We start from the raw sequence: 24,124 nt of genomic DNA on the forward strand, positions 1-24,124 counted from the left end.
TGCTTTGGTACAAATGTACTCTTGTGTCTCCATTGTGGCAGATTGAGCTACTTTAATGGTTGTGGCAGAGATATAGGCAGGTAAGGTGGAAGGAGAGTTTGTAAACCTCTGCCACCATCAGGAAGATGATTGTGCATCTCTTGATATTTCAGTTTCCGTGTAGAACATATGTGTGGGTTATAGATTATTTTTAGCTTATGTGAATTTTGAATCTCTTTCATTTGGGCTAAAGTACAGGTGTTCCTCCTGCATTTTTCTAGTTTAACATCATTTTACCTTGGGTCATGCTGGCTGTGGCTGTACTGCTGTCACAACAGCATCCTAGCGTTGGGTATCACAGCTTCTATACTCCATTTTATGCGTGCAATTCATGTCTGGTGGCTGTAGCTTGCGGTACACCAACCATTGAGCTGGGGGTCACAAAAGGGCCCTGTTTGGACATGCAAGGACTCTTTCTATGCACCACAGTGCGGTGGCTATTCGCTACCAGACCCAGCCCTCCTGAGGCAGCTGGTGCACACAGGCTGCTGTTGTGGGTGAACTTAGCATATAATTTTATAGCAAGAACACAACACTTTTAAGAGTAGTGATCTTCTTCCTTTTTTTTTTTTTATTTATTTATTTCGTATTCCATTAATCCGTATTGTGATAAATCACAAGGATGTGGAATGAGTCATGATTACATACAACAGATATAATACACATATATAAAATGACAAAAATGTACCATAAGATTATGAATAAGTTTGTAGGTTAAAATCAAATCAAAGGTATAGCTCAAGTAATATAAAACAATACCTAAAAAGGAAATATAGTACATTTTCCAAATTAAACAAATAATACACATATACAAAATGACAAAAATGTACCATAAGATTATGAATAAGTTTGTAGGTTAAAATCAAATCAAAGGTATAGCTCAAGTAATATAAAACAATACCTAAAAAGGAAATATAGTACATTTTCCAAATTAAACAGTTAATGTGATCTATAGCAAACAAATTTTTATCAGTATAAAAAATCATTGCTTTATCTGTAGATACTCATCAAGAGAATAGAAGGAATTTACCATTAGGTATTCTCTCAATTTACATTTAAAAGTAGGTAAGACATTAATGTGATCTTTAATACCTGATGGAAGGGAGTTGAAAATTTTTGTGGCTGAATAATGAACACCTTTCTGAACAAGACTTAAATGTTTCAGATCCCTGTGTAGATCATTTTTAGACCTAGTATTATGATCATGACATTCACTATTAGTTTTAAAAAGAGATAGGTTGTTAGAAACAAAAATCATCAAAGAAAATATGAATTGAGAGGTAAGTGTTAATATTTGTAACTTATGAAACAGACTTCTGCAAGAATATCTTGGATGAACACCACTCATGATTCTAACAGCTCTCTTCTGTGCAGTAAATATTTTTTTGGCTAAAGGCTTGTTGCCCCAAAATATTATGCCATACGACATGATAGAATGAAAATAACCAAAGTAGGCAGCTTTAGTAGCGTCCTCATCACCAATGGGGGTGATTACACGCAGAGCATAAGTTGCCACACTGAGCCTTCTATGTAGGTCTAAGATATGCTCAGACCAGTTCAGCTTGCCATCAATTAGAATGCCCAAGAACTTAGATGATTCACAGTGTAGTATATTTTGGTTACCACAGTTTAAGTGGCATACTTCATTTTCTTGTTGAGATGTGTGAAATTGCATATACTGAGTTTTCTGAATGTTTAGAGTTAGTCCGTTGCACTTAAACCAGTGTAGGATGTCAACGAGTACAGCATTACATTTATTTTCTAGGTCACTGTTAGTTCGACTTTCAAGCAGAATAGTGGTGTCATCGGCAAAAAGAGTAAATTTACACTCGGTGTCTGTGCAAAGTGGGAGATCATTGATGAAGATAAGGAAAAGCAAAGGTCCTAGGATGGACCCCTGAGGCACACCACACTTTAATGTGCCCCAATCAGAAGAAATGGGACTATCATTGGCACCATTAATTATCACCTTCTGTTTTCTGTTTTGCAGATATGATTCTATCCATCTACCAATGCTACCTCGCAAGCCATAAAAATTAGCCTTATGTAAGAGAATGTTGTGGTCCACACAGTCAAAGGCCTTAGACAAGTCACAAAAAATTCCAATAGGTGACATTTTATTATTTATTGACTCTAAAATTTCATTTGTGAGAGAAAAAATAGCCTGCTCAGTTGATCTACCTTTTTGGAAACCAAACTGGTTTCTGTTGAGTATGTTGTGGCTGTTAAGATGTTCTACAATTCTTGTATACATTAGTTTCTCTAATACTTTCGAGAAACTACTTAGTAGTGATATTGGACGGTAGCTAGATAAATTAGTTTTGTCACCCTTCTTGAAAAGTGGTTTCACAACGGCAAGCTTTAATCTCTCTGGGACAACACCTTGCTGGATAGACTCATTAAAAATGTGACACAGGACTTGACATATGTGGTCACTACAATGCTTCAGTATTTTTGGTGAAATGTTGTCAGTACCAGTGGAATTTTTATTTTTTAAGGCCTTGATGGTATTTTTAACTTCAGTAATAGTAACTGGGGCAATACAAATTGGGTCATACGTGTTAGGGTTAGCTCTGTGTAATAAATGCGTAGCAGCATTTAAGGAACCGTTACAACCTACTTGTTCTGCTGCAGTTATGAAGTGATCGTTGAATATGTTGGAAACTGTTACAGGATTATGAATAACCTCATCCTTATAGCTTATCTCTGTGGTATTAACATTCTTGTTACTCTTGCCACACTCTCTCTTTATAACATTCCAAACTGCTTTTATTTTGTTCTCAGATTTATCAATTTCAGACTTAATATACAGGCTCTTGGATTTGTTTATCACCCTTTTTAAAATTTTACAATATAACTTAAAATGAGACCTTTCAAGGGGATCATTTGATACTCTTAGTGAGGCATGTAACTCCCTCTTAGTCCTGCAAGAAATTTTTATACCTCCAGTAATCCATGGTTTACTGGAAGAAACCTCATTGTTCTTTCTGACAGTTTTTTTGGGAAAGCCATTTCAAATACAGATATAAATTCATTTAAAAAAAGGTTAAATTTATCATTAACATCTGATGTGCTGTACACTGGCTCCCAATCTATCTGTGACAAATAGTCGTTAAAGGCAGACACAGTTTCAGTGTTTATACATCTATAGGACCTATAGGTGTGGGAGATTTTATTGCACAAACTGATGTTATTTACTTTCAGAAGTTGTCCATCATGGTCAGACAGGCCATAAATTACTTTGCTCACACTAGCACTGTTGACTCTATTCTTGTCAATGAAAATATTATCTAGAAGGCTCTTGCAATTTTCTGTAACTCTAGTGGGCCAGGTAAGCATCGCAGCCAAGTTGTAAGAATTCATTAAGTGGTCCAGGTCAGTTTTGAGGTTGTTATCAGTTAAGAAGTTGACATTAAAGTCACCTACAATTATTAAATTTCTAGTTTTAGAGAACAATTTGGTCAAAAGAGATTCTAACTTATTCATAAAGATGCAAAACTTCCCTGCTGGAGCTCTGTAAATTGCAAGCACAGTAAGTAACATGTCCTTTGCAGAAATTTCAGTCCCGCAAACTTCAAAATGTTGATCTACACAATACTTACTTAGATCTAAAGATTTATAAATGATTTTACTGTCTATATAAATTACAGCACCACCTTTCTCCTTACTTGTTCTGCAGTAATGAGTAGCTAGATCATACCCATCAAGCTGCAGCCCATCAATTCCAACTGTTACATGATGCTCAGTAAGGCATAAAACATGAGGACGGTCAACAGTGTCCATGTCCCCTAAATTTACAGATAAAAACTCTAATTTACTTTTGAGACTTCTGATATTTTGATGAAGAATAATAAGATTCTTATAGCTACCTCTACTGTCCTTCTGCTGGTCTGCTTGTCCATTAACACCGTTAGTCCCCGTTGCACTCAAAACTGTGTTGGATACATTAAGACCTATGTCGCAGCTGGAGATTTGTTCACTAGATGTCGTTGGCGAGGTCGGGTGGGTGCTGGCCGTAAAAAATCACTGTTTCTTTTTGGAATTCTTCTTTCTCTCGTAGAAAATCGGGGATTACCTTTTATCCTTGGAGATACTGCATCGGAATTATTTTCCAGTCCTTGAGGTTCTTTGGGTGGAACTTCATCATATGGTATTAATATGTCATTGGCAGTGACAGGGTGAGACACAGCTATACATCTGTTTCTTGTATTCACATTGGTTCCCTGTCTATCTTGGCATGAATTGGTTTCTACAGTACCGGTACAAAATCTGACCTTTCTTGCAGAGCTGGTTGTAAGTGTTTTTACTACATCACACCGTTTCCATGGGTTTGATACTGATGAAGCAATGTTCCTGCACAGTCTGAGCTTTCCTGTTTTGTTCAGGTGTAGTCCATGATTAGTGTAATCAGGCCTTTGCAAGAATGAATTGACATCAATTACTTTCACATTAACAAAATTAGATGACAAATTCATTATATATTCATTAAATCTGTACACTGTTTCGTTGACTTCTGACTTGTCATAACAGTAGGGAACGGTACATAACAATAGCTTTGTATGATCAAGTGCTGCAGTCAACTTTTCTAAGTCTGAAATAAAGTTGTTTTTCTTACGAATGTCATTTATTCCTGCAAGGATAATAACTGCATCGTCCAAATTGAAATCACTAGTAAGATCTGATGCCCCTTCAACTACACCACTGAGGCATGCATTTGGTTTAACAACAGATGATGTGTAGTACTTGGGTTTCAAAAATTCATTTAGCAATGATGCACAGTTTCGCCCATGACTGTCCGATAGTAATAAAATCTTATTCGTTGGCTGACTCTCAATTGGTCTTTTTGTCGAATTTTTAGGAACATTGTCTCGTCCTACCACCTGAGTAGATTTCTCTGTTTCATCAATTTTATCACTTAAGGCACTAAAACGGTTGCTTGTATTCAGATAATATAACTACTGAGAAACGAGATGTTTTGGTATCTTCTTGGGCTGGTGACAATTTGTGCTCTCGTCTTGGGATTCACTTTTGTTCTGTTGACTTCTGGCAGACAATGTGACATTTTCAGCTTTCAGTCTTTGCAGTTCTTCTAACAACACGGAAATTATTTCTTCCTTGCTGTCTATAGTGCCCACTTTTACGCAATTATCACATTTCCATATCTCTTGTTTTGAGTCCACCTTTGCACAGTTATAATGATAAACAATTTTACACTTAAAGCACATAATACCTGTAACGACTTTCTTTCTGCATGAGCATAGTTTGCTGTTTGTTATTTCTTGAAGCGCAATTTCGTGGCTATATGATGAAGTTGATGCTAAGCAAACACTGAGTTTCTCATTTTTTACTACCACCTTCATAATTAAATAACAAGAGATGCACTTCCCATCACTAAATACGTCGAACTTCTTACACTTCACACAAACTTCGGATTGTTTGCTTTTATTTGCGGAACTCATGCTGTTCTGTTTACCGATCGTCAACATGGTTTCTTTTTCACAGTTTATAGATGCATCACAGTTTTTTTCAGATACTTTTAACACAATATAACACGTAATACATAACTGGTCACAATACCAACCGACATTTCTGCAAAATGCACACTTTTCTTCATTAAATTTACATTTATTACTGGAACTAACACACTCGCGAATTTCATTCGGCGCCATCTTGAATCTTGTATTGAAGCACCTGCTCTTCAGCTAATTCCTTTAATATCTAAAAGGTGGCTCACAGCAACAACAAAAACTTCAAAGAGTAAAAACATGGAAAACAAAAGAAACTCTACAGGGAAAAGGAAATTCACAACACAGAACCAAGCACCACGTAGGAGAGGAGAGGAAACAGAGTACTGATTTATTTACTTTAACACTTCCCACAAATCAGACTGTAGTCCACTGAACACTTTATAAATAAAAAAAAGAGGTCAAAACACATTAGTTACGAAGTCCTATTTTGGTAAACATTGCTTTAACCTTGTTTGATTTTAAAGGCTTTGTAAACATGTCACCAAGTTGATTTTCAGAACACACATTTCTACATTGATATCTCCATTTTGATAGAGTTCACGCACAAAATAATACTGTACTTCGATGTGCTTAGAACGTTTGTGGAACTCTGCGTTTTTCACTAAGTTAATGGCACTTGCATTGTCAATGAACAATACAGGCGTGTTTCTTTTTCCACTGATCTCCAATAGGAGTCTGTTGAGCCATACTAACTCCTTGGCTCCTTCACTTGCAACAACGAACTCCGCTTCAGTGGTGGATAGTGCAACTGATTTCTGCAGTTGAGATGTCCACGATACAGCAGTATCACCAATCATTGAAACAAAACCATTTGTTGATCGTCTTGTTTTAGTGCTGCCAGCAAAGTCAGCATCAGCATAGGTACAAAGTTTACCGCCAGATGAAGTATTTAATTTAATTTGTGGTAAGTTCCTATGGGACCAGACTGCTAAGGTCATCGGTCCCTAGGTGTACACACTACTTAATCTAACTTAAACCAACTTACTCTAAGGACAGCACACACACCCATGCCCGAGGGAGGACTCGTACCTCCGACGGGGGTAGCCGCGCGAACCGTGGCAAGGCGCCCGAGACCGCTCGGCAACCCCGCGCGGCAGATAAATTATAGAAGAGACCTTAATCTGAAGTACCACGGAGATATCTGAAAATACGTTTTACAGCATTCCAACCAGGTGGAGTGGGTTTATCCATAGATCGAGCTACTTTTGAAACCGCATAAGCGAGATCTGGACGAGTAGAGCATGCCAGTACATTAATGATTCCTCAGCCGAACAATAAGGAACGTTGTTGTCAAGAGTATTGCTATGTTCGCTGTCTAATTGTTCATTATCACACGTAGTTTTTATTCGTTTTGAATCAGCCATGTTAAAACGATGTAGAATCTTCTCTGTGTATGCTCACTGTGAAATAAACAAGCCAAACTCTCGTTGCTCCATTTGCGCACCTAGAAATGAGTCTAAGGATCTCACTGTTATTTTGAATCCAGACTTTAACATATCTAAAAATGAATTCACCGCACTTTCAGTTGTTCTTGCGATAAGTCCATCATCGACATAAATAGCAACAGAAATTTTTCTGTTTTGCTTTGTCGAATGTAAATGCACGGATCTGCTGTTGAACCAATAAAGCCATTTTTTCTCATGAATGAATTAAACTTATTATTCCAGCACCGAGGTAATTGCTTTTAAGTCCATACAATGATTTCTTGAGTCAACAAAGACGACCTGAACCGTCACCGAAACCTTCTGGTTGAGCCATGTAGTATTTCTGTATGCATGTCACCATATAAAAATACATTTCTATCATCGAACTGAGCAACTTCCAAATTTTCTTCAGCTGCAATAGCTATTACAGCACGAACAGCGTCATAACGAGCAACTGGACTAAAACGTTTCATCATAATCAGTTCCGGCACGTTGAAACATACCGCGCACAACCTACCGAGCACGATATCGATCAATCGATCCATTAGACTTATATTTAATACGAATCACCCATCGAATATCGATAACACGTTTTCCTTTAGGCAACTCTACCATTTCCTTTAGGCAGCTCTACCAAGTCCCAGGTATCATTTTCTACAAATGCCTCCATTTCTTCTTTCTTCACATTAAACCATCATTGGAATTACTACTGTATTTGTATTTGTATTTCTATATTGGTCCTGTAAATCGTGTTTAGGTACATACACTCCTGGAAATGGAAAAAAGAACACATTGACACCGGTGTGTCAGACCCACCATACTTGCTCCGGACACTGCGAGAGGGCTGTACAAGCAATGATCACACGCACGGCACAGCGGACACACCAGGAACCGCGGTGTTGGCCGTCGAATGGCGCTAGCTGCGCAGCATTTGTGCACCGCCGCCGTCAGTGTCAGCCAGTTTGCCGTGGCATACGGAGCTCCATCGCAGTCTTTAACACTGGTAGCATGCCGCGACAGCGTGGACGTGAACCGTATGTGCAGTTGACGGACTTTGAGCGAGGGCGTATAGTGGGCATGCGGGAGGCCGGGTGGACGTACCGCCGAATTGCTCAACACGTGGGGCGTGAGGTCTCCACAGTACACCGATGTTGTCACCAGTGGTCGGCGGAAGGTGCACGTGTCCGTCGACCTGGGACCGGACCGCAGCGACGCACGGATGCACGCCAAGACCGTAGGATCCTACGCAGTGCCGTAGGGGACCGCACCGCCACTTCCCAGCAAATTAGGGGCACTGTTGCTCCTGGGGTATCGGCGAGGACCATTCGCAACCGTCTCCATGAAGCTGGGCTACGGTCCCGCACACCGTTAGGCCGTCTTCCGCTCACGCCCCAACATCGTGCAGCCCGCCTCCAGTGGTGTCGCGACAGGCGTGAATGGAGGGACGAATGGAGACGTGTCGTCTTCAGCGATGAGAGTCGCTTCTGCCTTGGTGCCAATGATGGTCGTATGCGTGCTTGGCGCCGTGCAAGTGAGCGCCACAATCAGGACTGCATACGACCGAGGCACACAGGGCCAACACCCGGCATCATGGTGTGGGGAGCGATCTCCTACACAAGCCCTACACCACTGGTGATCGTCGAGGGGACACTGAATAGTGCACGGTACATCCAAACTGTCATCGAACCCATCGTTCTACCATTCCTAGACCGGCAAGGGAACTTGCTGTTCCAACAGGACAATGCACGTCCGCATGTATCCCGTGCCACCCAACGTGCTCTAGAAGGTGTAAGTCAACTACCCTGGCCAGCAAGATCTCCGGATCTGTCCCCCATTGAGCATGTTTGGGACTGGATGAAGCATCGTCTCACGCGGTCTGCACGTCCAGCACGAACGCTGGTCCAACTGAGGCGCCAGGTGGAAATGGCATGGCAAGCCGTTCCACAGGACTACATCCAGCATCTCTACGATCGTCTCCATGGGAGAATAGCAGCCTGCATTGCTGCGAAAGGTGGATATAACTGTACTAGTGCCGACATTGTGCGTGCTCTGTTGCCTGTGTCTATGTGCCTGTGGTTCTGTCAGTGTGATCATGTGATGTATCTGACCCCAGGAATGTGTCAATAAAGTTTCCCCTTCCTGGGACAATGAATTCACGGTGTTCTTATTTCAATTTCCAGGAGTGTATTTTGCACAAACGATGTAGGACAAGTCAGGTTGGTGCAGTATATACATCATCATACACACTGTTATTTTGAAAGGATAAATAATTAAAAATTATTCAATACATGTTGAATATTGATGACAAATTTAATATAATAAAATAAAATGTTAGACTTATTAATAATATTTGAGCAATTACACTACACTTTTCTGGTACTCTAAAAACTCGGAAACAGAATAGAAGCAGTGGTCAAGCAAGTACTCTTTCAGTTTCACTTTAAACTTTTGTAAATTTTGCATATATTTCAAATCGGATGACATGTGATTGTACAGCATTATGCCAGTATGATACACTCCTCTCTTACAGATGTTTGTACCTACTGTATTGACATGCAAGTGATGTTTCTGCCTAGTATCATGAGGGTGGTAGTCACAGTTATACTTGAAGATATTTCCATCTTTTAAAATATTTCATACATATATAAGCAAGGAAGAGGCAGTATACTGAGATTTTTAAATATTGGTCTACAGGAGTCTCTGTACTTAGCATGGTTTATTATTCTAACAATCTTTTTCTGTAGCCTAAATGTTTTGTTTGTACCTATGGAGTTCCCCCAAAAGATAATGCCGTACATCAGCAGTGACTGAATACTGCCATGGTACATTGTGATCACAGACGCACGGCTTGTATTTTGTGCGAGGATTCTTACTGCGTATATAAGTGTGTTTAGCTTTTTATTTACATGGTTAAGCTGTGTCTCCCATTTTAGGTTTTGCTGTATATGTATACCTAAAAATTTTGTGTCGCTCACAAATGAGACAGTTTTTCCATCAATTTTAATAATTGGTCTTGCAGGATGTAGTTTCTGTGAATTGTGGAAATTGACTGTCACTGTTTTTTCATTATTTATTATTAGCTTGTTTGTTCTGAACCATTGTGTCAAATTTTGTATTATACCTGTAGCTGTTTTTTGTAGGCTTTCCTCATCACATGATTTGATTAGGATATTTGTGTCATCTGCAAAAAGTACTGTTGTCCCTTTAGTTATTTTTTATGACAAATCATTAACATAAAGACTGAAAAGAATTGGCCCAAGGACTGACCCTTGAGGAACTCCATATGTAATGTTTTGTGCATTACTGTAAAAATTACAAATTTTTTGTGTTTTTATGTCTTTTTATTTTATGTGAGTGATCTGTTGACAGTCACAAAGGTAGGAATGTATCCACTTGTTTGGCAGGCCTCGTATTCCATAATTACCTAGCTTTTGCAACAGAGTATTATGATCAGTTGTATCGAAGACTTTACTAAGATCAAGAAATACGCCAGACACATGTTGCTTATTATCTACTGCAGTTAGAATTTCATTTAAGAAGGTATATATAGCTGACTGTGTTGATCTGTGAGTTCTGAATCCGTGTTGCGCATCACTTATTATGTTTTCTTTTTTTTAGAAAGGCTGTCAGCCTTCTAAGAAACAGTTTTTCAATAATTTTACCATAGCCTGACAATACTGATACAGGTCTATAGTTTGCAGCTTCGTGTTTGTCCCCTTTCTTGTACAGTGGTGTCACTTTTGCCATTTTCAAATTTTTCGGGAATCTACCACTCACAAATGATGAATTGAAAATATCTGTCAGTGGTTCTATGATAGATGTTAGACTTGCTTTGATGATAATATCTGGTATTTCATCAGTACCTGCTGAATACTTATTGGGTAACCTTTTTATAATGACAGATAATTCCTCAGGTGTTGTTGGAGACATGAATAGGGTTCTTGCAAGAATTTTTGTATGTGACTGGACTGTATTGCTGTGTGGTTGTGAGTTGTAATGTTTGGTAATCAGGTGGTGTGCAACATTAGAAAAGTAGTTGTTAAATTTATTAGCCACTACTGTGGGGTTGATTATTTTATTGTTGTTTTCATGAAGTTCTATATTTTTGTGGGCTAATGATGTAGTACCTGTTTCTCTTTTTATGATACTCCAGGTTGCTTTAGTCTTATTCCTGGTATTTTTTATTTGTTTGTCATTTTCCATTTTCTTTGCTTTTGTTATAACTTGTCTAAGTATTTGTTTATATTGTTTAAAGTAATTGATAAATACAGGATTTGTGGTTTGCTTTGAGTATTCATATAAGTTCCTTTCATTCTGGCATGATATTTTTTTTACTGTTGTGATCAATTTATTTGGTTTGTGCACAGAATTCATAAGTGACGTTTGTTTAGGAAAGGCTATTTAAAAAAAAATGTTTTTATGTGGCCATAAATTTATCAAACTTGTCATCTGTGCTATTTGAACTGTAAACATCAGTCCAGATTTCTCTTCTCAAGAGAGAACAAAAGTAATCTATGTTTTCATTATTAAACTTCCTCACAGTAGTTCTAGTTTTCTGGGCTTTCGTGTTTCCTGGGATAGTGACTGTTAGTATTTGGGCATTGTGATCACTAAAACCAGTGTTAGCAGTCTGTGTGTTGCAGATATATTTAGCTGAGTTTACAAACACCTGATCTATGGTTGTTGCAGAAGTGGTGGTTATACAAGTTGCGTTGGTTATACTTGGTTTTAGGTTAAAGGACTTCAGTATGTCTTTGATTTCATCTTTAAATTTACTTGGTTTGGAGAAATCAACATTGAAATCTCCACATATGATAATATTTTTTAAGGGTGTTTAAGTCCTCTAACAGCTCTTCCATATGATTATAAAAAACTTTTTTATCGCCATCTGGTGACCTATATACACAGATGATTACAGAATTGCTAGTTGGCAGTTCTACTATTGTGAGTTCTATGTCTCTTTCTTTAGATGAGCTGTCAAATTTGGTTATGTTAGTGAAGTCTATATCTTCTTGAACATATATGCAGCTACCACCATGCCTGAGTACTTCTCTACAAAATGTGGCAGCTAAATTAAACTGAGGTAGTTATGCTAGATCTATCATGCCTTTACTTAGCCAGTGCTCAGTAAAGAATAAAACAGAAATATCACTCATATCATTTAACAAGATTTGTATTTCATTCAGTTTATTGGAAAGAGACTGATCATTCTGATGGAACAATTTAAAGTATGAAGCATTGACTATATTGTGTCTTGCTTGACCACTTACCTCTTTTTTACATCTAGTATTGTTAGCTGTAAAAAATCCTCCTTGATTTGAGGTGTGGGTGGTGTCTTCTTGCTAGCTGGTTCCTTGGATTCTGGGTCCTGCCTTTCGTGTGCTGTGGTGCTTCTAATGGTAATCCACTTGTCAAGTAGCATTTGTTTCATTTTAGGCACGTGTATTGCACTGGTTTTCACATTGTGTTTATTTTGGTGAAACACTGATTTCTTCAGGTAGACTGGTCGATTCAGAGGTACATGCATCTGGTTTGTACGATTGTTAATTTTAATTAACGAAGACAGTCTGTTGCATACTTGTCCCTTCCCCTGTCTGTTCACGTGGAATCCGTGACGTGTGAATTTATCACGACACAGTCTTCCCATTTCAAAGTTTATAGATATACTACTTTTGTTGCAAGATTTTCAACAGTTCACTGTTTGCACTAGATGATGATTAACCACGTCAATTTTTTCGTTTATATATTCTTTGTCGAATCTTTGGGGAATTGGATGCAAAATTATATTTGTCTTGTTGCTGAGTTGGAGAACACTTGGTAACACGTTATCAATGCTTTACACAATGTTGTTGTACAAGTCTTCAGTATCGTTCGACCCAGCCATTAAGATAAGAGTATCATTCACGTTCAAGTCTTCTGCTAATTTGTCAATTCGATTAAAAACTTCACGGAGAGGAGCATTTGGTTTAATAAAACTTTGAATGTCATATTTTGTGTCTAGGTTTGTCTCCAGAATGTTTCTGCAGTACCGGCCTTGGCTGTCACTCACTATTAAAACTTTCGGATTCTAAACTGCATTCCTTAACTCGTAACCTTGTTTCATATGTTCAGGTGCTTTATCTTCTGGAACACTATTGATATCGTTCATTACCGTTTTGTTTTCGCTGATTGCCGTGTAAACACTGTCCATAGCTTCGTTGAAGTTTGTTGATACAAGCTCTTCATGGATCGCTTTTTTCAGGCAAACTAATGCATTTGCTTCTTGAGAGTGATGAGGCTGGTATCCTAATTCGTAGTCACTACATTTTACTGGGGGACATATTTCACGAACTGGACGTTGATTTGGTAATTCATTCAAATATTCTTGGTCACTAGTTTCAATCTGATCAACAGTAGATACACTTATCTCTCCTGTTTTTTCAGGTACGGAATTAAATTCCAATTCAATCGAATTTCCAGTTGTACATTGCTTTTCTGGTTGAAAATCAACATAACGTGATTTCAGCACATGATGTTTTGATGGAATCCACACTTTGTAACCATCTTTGTCATTCACGTGGCCAACAAAATGACTAGGTATAGCCTTTTCGTCGAACTTAGAACGAGATTTCTTTGGCAAATAAGCATAGCATTTTGATCCAAAAATTCGTAGATAGTTACAACTGTTAAACGCTTTGCCAGTCCACAATTCGAACCGTGTTTTACCTTCAGCAGTTGACTACCCAGTACGATTGAGTAGAAAAACGGCTGTGTCACATGCATGAGCCCAATATGATTTAGGTAACTTGCTAGACGTTAACATGAGCGAGCTAATTCAACTATATGTCGATTTGCTTGTTCAGCAACACCATTTTGCTCAGGAGTGTCTGAACACGTAAGACGATTCTCAATACCACGGCCTCGTAGAACAGCAGCTACCATGTTACAATTAAACTCTCCACCGTCAGACCGAAATATACCTTATGACCAATAGCATCACACTCCTTCAAAAATGTTTTCAAATTGTTAGCCACATCAGATTTATTTCGCATGAGATATATCCAAATGAAACGAGAAAAATCATCTTTGAAAATCAAATAGTAACGAAAACCATTTATGGGGCCAATAGACCAAGGGTCCATTAACGTCTGCACTGATCAACTCACCGACAGTTTGTGGACGATCTCTGTGATGACTAAATGGTTTACGGTAGAATTCGCGAAGAACACATCCATCACAAAACGATGTCGTATCAGGGCACTTAATTGATATACCGAAACTCTCGAGCACATCTCGTACGTGACGTTTATCTTGATGACCGAGTCTCTCACGCCAACGTTGTAGTTGTCCTTATGAAGTTGTTAAGTTAATCATTACTTGTGAATCCGGAGTACAAACTCGCATGTTAATAATGTATACTGGACCAACTAGTCTTCCTGTTGCGACGATTTCACTATGTCGCCGAATGATAACACCTTTGTTATCATAAGTCACATTATATCCACGTTGTGTAGCTTGACGGACAGAGAAAAATTGGTGTCTGACATCAGGTACATACCAGACATTTTCAAGCAAAGCAGGTGTCCACCTTTTGTTTTTGAATATTTCAATATGAATACTGCCAATCCGATGTGCAAAAATAACTTCTTTGTCAGCTGTCTGCACACATTGTGGAATCGGAAACTTTTCGAATGTAGCGAAATGTCGTTTATTTTGTGAAATGTGACGTGTCGTTCCAGAGTCCGAAATCCAAGAATCTGCACTATCAAAATTAACATGACACAACAAGCTAGTGGCTAGAAACGTATCTGGTTTGTTGCTCACTTTTAAACTGGATCTCGAATTATTGTTGTTGTTAGCTGTCGCTTTTGCTTCTTCTGCGGCCATGCGCTTTCGGCAGTTTGCGATAATATATTCAACTTTCTTGCAATACAGACAAGTATGACTTTCTTTCTTCTTCGACTTACTCCCCTCTGTTGCAATTTTCTTCTGTTTTTGATGTTGCTCATTCGATTTTGATTTTGCGTAGAAAGCACGAGCAGCTGCCTGTGTACCTAGCGAATTCTCAATCGAATGCAAATTCTGAATTAGAAATTGTGTTGTCTGCTCGGGTTCAGGAACACGATATCAGGTCGACCTGTGAAACTGTTATTCGGGTTCTAATGTTTTGAAAATACGATTGTGGAGCAGCGACAGGGACAAAGTTGCATTTGGATTAATTTTGTTCAGTTCACTACACAAGTCATGGAGAATGTTCGTAACTAGCGACGTGTGTTTTGTTATAGACGTGACGTCATCTTTTGACGTTTCAAAGAAACAATCGAACAACGTATATAGTCGCTGCAGTGAAGATTGTTCATATACTGACAAAAGGGTATCCCAAGTTTCTTTTGCGTCAGTCTTCTTTCTTACATGAATAGCAAGTTCCTCGTCAAGCGCCGTTCCAATGATACGAGCTGCCCAAGCATTGTCCCGTTGCCAGCGCCGATATGCGTCGGACGGTTCTTCTCCTTCCGCTAATGACGGACACTGACATGTACCATCTATAATCGCATAAAGAGAATTTTCCTTCAAGCAAAGTTGAATCTGCCATTTCCATGTTTCCTACTGATCTTCACTTGACGGTTTGCGAATGTTTGTACGACTAATATCATCGCTCAACTGAAGCGCTGTGTCTGCCATTCCAGAAACTTCGCAGTTCCACGAATATTCCAGTAAACGGAAAAATAGTCTCACGAACGAATATTATAATTCTCAGAGCCTGAAGCGTTCAAACCTGGGCCCATAACTCCGGCCAGTGTGGTCGAGCGGTTCTAGGCGCTTCAGTCTGGAACCGCGCGACCGCTACGGTCGCAGGTTCGAATCCTGCCTCGGGCATGGATGTGTGTGATGTCCATAGGTTAGTTGGGTTTAAGTAGTTCTAAGTTCTAGGGGACTGATGACCTCAGATGTTAAGTCCTATAGTGCTCAGAGCCATTTGAACCATTTTGGGCCCATAACCTGCTGTGGATGAACTTAGGATATAATTTCATAGCAAGAACACAACACTTTTAGGAATAGTGATCTTCTTCCTTTAATATCTAAAAGGTGACTCACAGCAACAACAAAAACTTCAAAGAATAAAAACAAGGAAAACAAAAGAAACTCTTAGGAGCAAAGAAACTCACAACATAGAACCTAGCACCACCGTAGGAGAGGAGAGGAAACACAGTTCCGATTTATTTACTTTAACAGCTGCTCCCAGAGGTGGCATGTTCGGAGGGCCCTTTTCCTCCCTTGGTTTGGTGTTATATATATAAAGTTGCAAGATCCAAACTTGCAATAGAAATAGATTTACAATGCTGTATGGCATATGCACTGATCAAACATAAACAGTTGTTTAAGCAGAGGGGAGTTGCTTTATCTAGGACAGACAGGATAGAAACACACAACGCTTCCTGCATTTTTCCTGACTGATATAAATAGCCCTACAGGTCTCTATAGGCAAGTTAATTCCTTTTGTCCTAGCATCTCGGATTCTGACGTCATATTCCAGGTCAGCCATCTTGCATTCTGATGTCATACAACATGTCAAGCAGATCAGCAGGCTGGCATCCTTTGTCTAACAAACAAACCTGAACCTGCAAAAGCCAATTTTGTCTCAGGAAAGATATATAATTTTTTTTTAATTTCCCTACAATTTACACTTAGGACCACAGCCCTATGTCATTGGAGTGAGGGTGGGGGAAACACACGCAATTGAGTTATTCTTTGAGTTTCCTGACTTTTTGAATTTCCTGTCAAAATTTGAATTTGCCACCATTTTATACATAAGGAAATTGGCCTTTGTCAGAGGGGGATATGTAGGTAAATTCTATGACGTAATAAATGATACCATTGGTATCCTAAACATGGCTAATATGTCCACCTGTCAAAAGCCCGAATGGCACATTTTACAGCATGTGGACAGCTGTGAAACGTGCAGGCAGAGGCTCAGTGTGGATCTGGAAGGTAATGCTAAGACCAACTGCACATGGTTTCTCGGCTGAGGTTACACGTCACGAACAGCTCGACTGAGGTGGTCCCACAGATTCTTGATTGGGATTAAATCTGATGAGCACAGCAGACTCAACATCAGGCTCTTTGAACCACACACATACACTTCAAGCTGCATCACACATTGAGTTGTCCTGCTGGTAGATGTCATTGTACCAAGGGAAAGAAATTACATGTAGGGGTGGACATGGTCCCCGAGGATAGGTAGATACATGTGTGGGTATATTGTGCCTTCCAGAATGAAGACATCGCCCAGGGAATGCCATAAAAATATTCCTCAGACCATAATGCTCCCTTCTCTGGCCTGAACCATTCCAGTGATCCAACAGCCATCTGTATGATGAAGCATAAAACGGGATTCATCTGTCGCCACTCAGTGGACGTAGAGTTGCGGTATTGATGTGCAAATTCCAGCTTCATTGCTGACTAACAGCAGTCAGCATGGGTACATGAATCAGGCATCTTCTGTAGAGTCCTATACGGTCATTGAGGCATGTCAATAGCCTCTTGATTCACTTGGTCAGTCAGCTCAATAGTAGCATTTATGTTTGCCTGCACACATCTCTGCAGCTGTAATTCCCTCCAGTCATCTATGGTCCGTGGTGCATAACATTTGCCTCAGTACCAGTTTTGGATAGCGCCAGTTTTCCATTTAATCGGTTTAAATCTAATTCAATGCCTTAAATATCACCTTCAATCAGCGTTAAGTTCCTCATGAAGCCATGTGTGGACCTCAAACTGTGCAGTGCGCCTTTGTTGCTACAGAGCATGCACTGTGAGTTATTCACACAGTTCATTACATACATTTATGGTATGAAATCGAACAACGACAGTAAAACCCATTACACCACAGTTACTCACTGTGTCTCGACGAAAACATACAAACTCTTGATGAAAAAACTGCATAAAGAATTTCTTATAAAAGGAACAGTAATGAGATATAAAAGATAAATAATAACGTTAAATAATCTACTGAGGTATTATGACTGGATCACAAACTATGAAGTTAATTCTCTTACACACAAAGAAAGAAAATATGTTATGTGGACATGTGTCCGGAAACGCTTACTTTCCATGTTAGAGCTCATTTTATTACCTCTCTTCAAATCACATTAATCATGAAATGGAAACACACAGCAACAGAACGTACCAGCGTGACTTCAAACACTTTGTTACAGGAAATGTTCAAAATGTCCTCCGTTAGCGAGGATACATGCATCCACCCTCCATCGCGGAATCCCTGATGCGCCGATGCAGCCCTGGAGAATGGCGTATTGTATCACAGCCGTCCACAATACGAGCACGAGGAGTCTCTACATTTGGTACCAGGGTTGCGTAGACAAGAGCTTTCAAATGTCCCCATGAATGAAAGTCAAGAGGGTTGAGGTCAGGAGAGCGTGGAGGCCATGGAATTGGTCCGCCTCTACCAATCCATCGGTCACCGAATCTGTTGTTGAGAAGCATACGAACACTTCGACTGAAATGTGCAGGAGCTCCATCGTGCATGAACCACATGTTGTGTCGTACTTGTAAAGGCACATGTTCTAGCAGCACAGGTAAAGTATCCCGTATGAAATCATGGCGGTGAATCGAGGAAGTACAGTACATACTGACGAAAAAAAAAAAAATGGTTCAAATGGCTCTGAGCACTGAGAACTACTTAAACCTAACTAACCTAGGGACATCGCACACATCCATGCCCGAGGCAGGATTCGAACCTGCGACCGTAGCGGTCGTGCGGTTCCGGACTGTAGCGCCTTTAACCGCTCGGCCACTCCGGCCGGCCATACTGACGAAACTAAAATGAGCTCTAACATGGAAATGAAGCGTTTCCGGACACATCTCCACATAACATCTTTTCTTTATTTGTGTGTGAGGAATGTTTCCTGAAAGTTTGGCCGTACCTTTTTGTGACATCCTGTATACGACAGTCGTTCAATAAGTAATGCAACACTTTTTTTTCTCGGCCAGTTTCGGTTGAAAAATTCGGAATTTGTTGTGGGGCATTATAGAATATTGCCACTTCAGCCTCTATAGACCGAGCGAGGTGGCTCAGTGGTTAGCACACTGGACTCGCATTCGGGAGGACGACGTTTCAATCCCGCGTCCGGCCATCCTGATTTAGGTTTTCCGTGATTTCCCTAAATCGCTCCAGGCAGATACAGGGATGGTTCCTTTGAAAGGGCACGGCCGATTTCCTTCCCCGTCCTTCCCCAATCCTATGAGACCTAGGATCTCGCTGTTTGGTCTCCTCCCCCAAAAAATCCCACCCAGCCTCTATAGTTCCATGAAGTTCCAATAGTTGGCGGCGCTATACGTAGCCTTCAAAATGGCGTCTGGAACGGAGGTGCGCCCTAGGCAGAGAGATGTCATTTAACTTCCTTTGGAGGAAAGCCAGAGCATCACAGTTATCCGCAAGCGCTTGCAGAATGTCTATGAGGAGCTGGCAGTGAACAAAAGCATGGTGAATCGTTGGAAGAGGCGTCTGTCATCATTGCAACAACGTCACACAAACTTATCCGATCTCCCACATGCCGACTGGCCGCACACAGATGTGATGGTAATCCATGGACCGGCTGCACTGCTCCGCAGAAAAAGTTCAGAGCCATCCCTTCAGCCAGTAAAGTCATGGCGACGGTCTTCTGGGACTCTGAAGGGATTATTCTACTTGATGTCCTTCCCCAAGGTGGATCAATCAATTCGGAAGCGTATTGTGCTACTCTCACAAAATTGAAGAAATGACTTTAGCATGTTCGTCAGAACAAAAATGCAAATGAACTTGTCCTTCACCATGACAACGCAAGGCCTCACACAAGTCTGCACACTCGAGAGGAGCTCACAAAAGTTCATTGGGCTGCGCTTCTTCATCCACCCTACAGCACCTTCCGGTCCATCTATTTGGCTCAACGAAGGATACACTCCACAGGAAGCAGTATGTGGATAATTGAGAGGTTACTGATGCGGCAAGACGTCGGCTCCAACGTCAACCAGTAGCGTGGTACCATGTGGGCGTATGGGCCCTCCGAGTAAGATGGCATAAAGCCATTGCATCGTACAGAGTTTACCGTGAAAAATACACTACTGGCCATTAAAATTGCCACACCACGAAGATGACGTGCAACAGACGCGAAATTTAACCGACAGGAAGAAGATGCTGTGATATGCAAATGATTAGCTTTTCAGAGCATTCACACAAGGTTGGGGCCGGTGGCGACACCTACAACGTGCTGACATGAGGAAAGTTTCCAACTGATTTCTCATACACAAACAGCAGTTGACCGGCGTTGCCTGGTGAAACGTTGTTGTGATGCCTCGTGTAAGGAGGAGAAATGGGTACCATTACGTTTCCGACTTTGATAAAGGTCGGATTGTAGCCTATCGCGATTGCGGTTTATCGTATCGCGACATTGCTGCTCGAGTTGGTCGAGATCCAATGACTGTTAGCAGAATATGGAATCCGTGGGTTCAGGAGGGTAATACGGAACGCCGTGCTGGATCCCAACGGCCTCGTATCACTAGCAGTCGAGATGACAGGCATCTTATCCGCATGGCTGTAGCGGATCGTGCAGCCACGTCTCGATCCCTGAGTCAACAGATGGGGACGTTTGCAAGACAACAACCATCTGCACGAACAGTTCGACGACGTTTGCAGCAGCATGGATTATCAGCTCGGACGCCATGGCTGCGGTTACCCTTGACGCTGTATCACAGACAGGAGCGCCTTCGATGGTGTACTCAACGACGAACCCGGCTGCACGAATGGTAAAACGTCATTTTTTCGGATAAATCCAGGTTCTGTTTACAGCATCATGATGGTCGCATCCGTGTTTGACGACATCGCAGTGAACGCACATTGGAAGCGTGTATTCGTCATCGACATGCTGGCGTATCACCCAGCGTGACGGTATGGGGTGCCTTTGGTTACACGTCTCGGTCACCTCTTGTTCGCACTGACGCCACTTTGAACAGTGGACGTTACATTTCAGATGTGTTGCGACCCGAGGCTCTACCCTTCATTCGATCCCTGCGAAACCCTACATTTCAGCAGGATAATGCACGACCGCATGTTGCAGGTCCTGTACGGGCCTTTCTGGATACAGAAAATGTTCGACTGCTGTCCTGGCCAGCACATTCTCCAGATCTCTCAGCAATTGAAAACTTCTGGTCAATGGTGGCCGAGCAACTGGCTCGTCACAATACGCCAGTCACTACTCTTAATGAACTGTGTTACCATGTTGAAGCTGCATGGGCAGCTGTACCTGTACACGCCATCCAAGCTCTGTTTGACTCAATTACCCGGTTTATCAAAGCCGTTATTACGGCCAGAGGTGGCTGTTCTGGGTACTGATTTCTCAGGATATATGCACCCAAACTGCGTGAAAATGTAATTACATGTCAGTTCTAGTATAATACATTTGTCCAATGAACACCCGTTTATCATCTGCATTTCTTCTTAGTGTAGCAATTTTAATGGCCAGTAGTGTAGGATTTTGTGGAAACAAGAGCGGAGATTGACATGGTATATTGGAGACCTGAGTAACTCCAACCTTCTTTCAGAAAAAAAAAATGTGTTTCATTACTTACTGAACGCCCCTTGTAAAATCGAGTCGTCTTCCTCTATTTCTATCGAGCGTAAAGTGGAAACGGTAGACATTTTTTGTGGAGCATTACTCAACAACAATAAAGCATTTTATATTCTCCAAAGCGATGAATGGTAGCAGACGCTATCGACACAGAGAGAGGGAACACAGTGTAACAACTGCCGGACTCTAGCAGTTGGGCCTCGGAGAGTTGTAGCTAATGCGGCGTTCACAGGCAGACAGTCTTCCAAGAAATCTGTCGCAGAACGGATCTATGATTACTGCTTTGTCAGAAAGTTGAATACATTGTAGCTGTGCTATCATTACACTCAGGACTTCATCATTCAGATGAAAGGCGCTTTAGAAATTTGGGCAATGAGCAGTTTCGACTGCGAGACGTTGCATTCATATGATGCGCTGTTTACCGCTAGACCATAGGCGTAGACGCAGCATAGTAGCTTGAACAGAAGACAAGGCTTCCTCCAGGGACTGCCGCAGCCTATAGTGTTGCCAATTTGTGGAACGTGGCTGTGTTATTTGTCCCATCTCGCGACTGGCGCCACCGACCAGGTTTTATGTCAAAGTATGTACAACGAGACGTCAATTCTGCGATTCCAGCCGTCTACTTGACAGTTATGCAATGTTGTCATATTTATGGCTCCCGCTTGAGTAGAGCAGGCTATGCCGCTATTCACATACAAAAGAATCCCGATGCTCACGTAATCTGGAACACCTTTATACCAGTGTTTGAACAATCTTCATTGCAACTATTATAAACGCTGATCCACTCTTTCTTAGAAACGACGAAAGATGATGCCACACATGTTACAAAATACATGTCGATTGTACAATGAACTAAGAGAAATGATCCAAAGGCAACCTTGCCACTTTCGCTGCTTCATCATCGTTTTTTTTGTTCAAAACATTAGGTCCCTGATATCATTGTTATTGGTTAGTCTGGTACCGTGTTCCTGACTCTGAGCAGACGACAAAGCTTCTCATTGATCATTTGCGTTCAAACTGAGAATTTACTAGCTACATATGAAAAAACTCAAGCAGCTTGCACTTCCTACGCAAAATCAAAATCGAATGAGCAACAGTGAAAACAGAAAAAATTCACAACATAATGGAATAAACCAAAGAAGAAAGAACCTCGCTCATGCCTATATTACAAGAAAGTTCAAGAAATTTTTGCAAAGTTTCGAAAATTCTTGGCCGCAGAAGAAATAAAGGGGACAGTTCTCAATAATAGTTCTACATCCAGTTCAAAAGTGCACAGCAAACCAAATACATATTTCGCCACTGGCTTGTTTGTTCACACTAATAGCGCTGGTTCTTGGATTTCTGACTCTGGCGCGACACGCCGCATTTCACCAAACAAACGGCGTTTCTGATTCCTCAAGGTGTACAGACAACTGGCAACGAAGCTATTTTTGCGCGTGGGTTTGGCAGTATTAATATTGAAGTATACATAAACAACAAGTGAGTACCTGCATTTCTAGATGATGTTCGGTATGTAACTGTTTGTCAAGCTACACAACGTGGATATAATGCAACTTGTGATAAGAAAATTGTTACCATTCGGCAACATAGTTAGACATGAGGGACTGGAAAACTTGTTAGTTCCTTGAACAGTATGAAAATGCATGTTTGTTGTCTAGATTCACAAATATATGAGATGTGCTCTCTCACTTTGGTATATCGGTATCAGTGAATTATTCTGATGCCAACTCATTTTGCGACGGATGTGTTCTTAGCAAATCCCATTGCAAACCATTCAGTCTTTGCACAGTCCGTCCGCAAATTGTCAGTGACTTTATTAATACTGATGTAAATGGACCAGTGGCTGTTGACTCCATACATTTTTTTCATTGCTATGTGATTTTCAAAGACGATTATTTTCGTTTCGTTTGGATATACTTCATGCGAAATAAATCTGAAACAGCTAACAATTTGAAAGTATTTTTGAAGGAGTGCTGGTCGTAAGAGGTAAAAAGTGGTTCGGTTTGACAATGGTGGAAAGTTTTAATAGTAACATGGGACTGTCATATTGAAATTCGCCTCACGTGTCCAGATATGCCTACAGAAAATGGCGTTGCCGAACAAGCAAATCGACACGTAGCAGAATGAGCTTGCTCCATTTTTTTATGTCGCAAGTTACTTAAATCGTTTTGACCTCATGCATGCGAAAGCCGTTTTCCTATTCAGTCGTATTGGGAAGTCAAGTGTTCAAGGTAAAACGCATTTCGAATTGGACTGGCTAAGTGTTAGACAGTTTTAGCTCTTTACGTCCTTTTGGATCAAAATGCTATATTTATTTGCCAAAGAAATTTCGTACCAACTTTGACAACAAAGCTAAATCTCGTCATTTTATCTGTTATGTGACTGATAAAGATGGTTACAAACTGTGCATCCCACTAAAACATCGTGTAATGAAATCACAAGATGTTGATTTGCAATCAAAGAAGTTATGTACAATTGGAAATTCGACTGAGCTGGAACTTAATTCCGTACCTGAAGAAATAAAAGAGGAAAGTGA

The sequence above is a fragment of the Schistocerca piceifrons genome, chromosome X, assembly GCF_021461385.2.
Source record: "Schistocerca piceifrons isolate TAMUIC-IGC-003096 chromosome X, iqSchPice1.1, whole genome shotgun sequence".
NCBI classification, from domain to species: domain Eukaryota; kingdom Metazoa; phylum Arthropoda; class Insecta; order Orthoptera; family Acrididae; genus Schistocerca; species Schistocerca piceifrons.